This window comes from Cebus imitator, unplaced genomic scaffold, assembly GCF_001604975.1.
Source record: "Cebus imitator isolate Cc_AM_T3 unplaced genomic scaffold, Cebus_imitator-1.0 Scaffold209, whole genome shotgun sequence".
NCBI lineage: Eukaryota > Metazoa > Chordata > Mammalia > Primates > Cebidae > Cebus > Cebus imitator.
This window is the reverse complement of record NW_016107524.1, coordinates 3,712,419-3,714,587: the sequence shown is the minus strand read 5'-3', so window position 1 is coordinate 3,714,587 and position 2,169 is coordinate 3,712,419. Positions and strand designations below refer to the sequence as shown.

General features: G+C 43.1%; 1 protein-coding gene and 1 long non-coding RNA gene across 2 annotated transcripts in view; one reads left to right on the top strand and one right to left on the bottom strand.

Moving 5' to 3' along the window:
• Positions 1-1,537, bottom strand: part of LOC108317832 — a 4,575-nt gene extending 3,038 nt beyond the window's left edge. Inside the window, exons 1-2 of the long non-coding RNA XR_001830910.2 lie at positions 1,527-1,537; positions 601-606 (exon numbers count right to left, since the gene is read on the bottom strand). This is a non-coding gene — a long non-coding RNA (uncharacterized LOC108317832). The remainder of the gene's footprint in view (positions 1-600; positions 607-1,526) is intronic.
• MSH2 (mutS homolog 2) overlaps positions 1-2,169 on the top strand; it is a 90,123-nt gene that overhangs the window by 8,001 nt on the left and 79,953 nt on the right. The gene's annotated exons all lie outside the window — the stretch shown is intronic.

Sequence of the window (2,169 nt, the reverse complement as noted above, 5' to 3'; positions counted from 1 at the left end):
AAAAAAAAAAAAAAAAAAATACAAGTATTAGCTGGGCGTGGTGGTGTGTGCCTAATCCCAGCTGCTTGGAAGGCTGAAGTAGGAGAATCGCTTGAACCAGGGAGTCAGAGGTTGCAGTGAGCCGAGATTGCACCACTGCACTCCAGCCTGGCAACAGAGTGAGTTTCTGTCTCTAATAATAATAATAATAAATAAATAAATAATGGGTATGTTCCCTGTGGGTCCTTGGAAACTGTGCCTATGGCATGGTGCAGAAGGTACTGGCTCCTAGGAGCATGTGCCTTCTAAGCTAAGGTAGCCACTTGACACCACAAATGTGAATTCTGCTCCTTGTGCCTGAGCTGTCCTGGGCAGAAGGGCTCTGTGGATGCTAACTGGACAGTGGCTGTATGCTAAGAGGAATGTGTGATGCTGCCCATCTGGCAAGTTATTTCTGAGTAGACTGATGGCCACATGTATGGTGATCTTCTGAGTCTGAATGCTTAATGGAACCTAGTGGTCATTGAGTGTACTTACTAGTTTTTTTTGTTTTGTTTTGTTTTTTGGTTTTTTTGAGATGGAGTCTCTCTCTGTTGCCAGGCTGGAGTGCAACCGGCTCACTGCAGCCTCTGCCTCCTGGGTTCAATTCTCGTGCCTCCCAAGTAGCTGGGACTACAGGCACATGCCACCACATTCAGCTAATTTTTGCATTTTTAGTAGAGTTGGGGTTTCACCATGTTGGCAAGGATGGTCTCGATCTCTTGACCTCGTGATCCACCTGCCTCAGCGTCCCAAAGTGCTAGAATTACAGGCATGAGCCATCGCACCCAGCTTGCACTTACTAGTTTTTTGTTGTTAAAATAATCATTTTGGCTGGGTGAGGTGGCTCACGCCCAGGACTTTGGGAGGCCGAGGTGGGAGAGTTGCTTAAGCCCAGGAGATCAAGGCTGTAGTGAGTGGTGATGCATTCCAGCCTGGGTGACAGAGTGAAACCCTGTCTCAAAAAAAAAAAAAAAAATTGTGAAATTATGGTTATATTATATATAGATAGTTTTATTGAATTTCCTTACCTGGTAAATGAAAATGTTGGCAATCCTGAGTTGGTACCCAACTTTTGGTTTTTGTTTGTGAAGTATTGCTGGCTGACTGGTTTGTGAAATGAAGTGCCTGAAAACCATTCTTTTTTTTTGAGACGGAGTTTGGCTCTTGTTGCCCAGGCTGGAGTACAATGGTGCGATCTTGGCCCACCGCAACCTCCGCCTCCTGGGTTTAAGCAATTCTCCTGCCTCAGCCTTCTGTGTAGCCACCACGCCCAGCTAATTTTGTATTTTTAGTAGAGACGGGGTTTCTCCATGTTGATCAGGCTGGTGTCAAACTCCTGACCTCAGGGCATTCGCCTGCCTCAGCCCCCCAAAGTGCTGGGAATACAGGTGTGAGCCACTGCACCTGGCCTGGAAACCATTCTTATTCTGGATTTGAATCTTAACATAGGCTCAGATTATAAAATTGTAGTGTTAGCAAGAGCATAGTGAAGTAATATTGTATACTACTGGAAGAGGTACTGATTTTCTAGACAGCAATTTGATAGTATATTCATAAAAATCTCCGTAAATATATAAAGAATTCCTACAATTCAATGTAAAGAAAGTACCAGCAAAAGAAGATATTTAAATGTTCAATAAATGTATTAAAATTAAAAGGGCGTTAACTTTGTCAGTCATCAGGGAAATACAAATTAAAACTACAGTGTGATACCACTGCTTTACCACTAGCATCACTAAAATGCAAAAATGATGGAAAATGCCAAGAGTTGGCAGGATGTGGAACACCTGCAGCACCCATACTTAGTTGGTGGGAGTATAAATCAGTACAACCACCTTGGCAAACTTTTGGGCAGTATCTATTAAACTTGAACACACAGCTTTCTGTACTACCATAATGGTGCACATGAATGTCCTGGCTGCATCAGCAATGCTGAAAAGACTGCTTCAGAGTCATTGTCCAGTCTCTAATTGATGATGAAGGATGGTTACATTGGTGAATTTGAAATCACTGATGATCACAAGGCTATGAACCTCTTCGGCAGTATAACAAGTATGGAGTGATCAGCCCCAGATTTGATGTGCAACTCAAAGATCTAGAAAAATGGCAGAACAGTCTGATCCCATCCAGCCAGCTTTTAAAAATAAT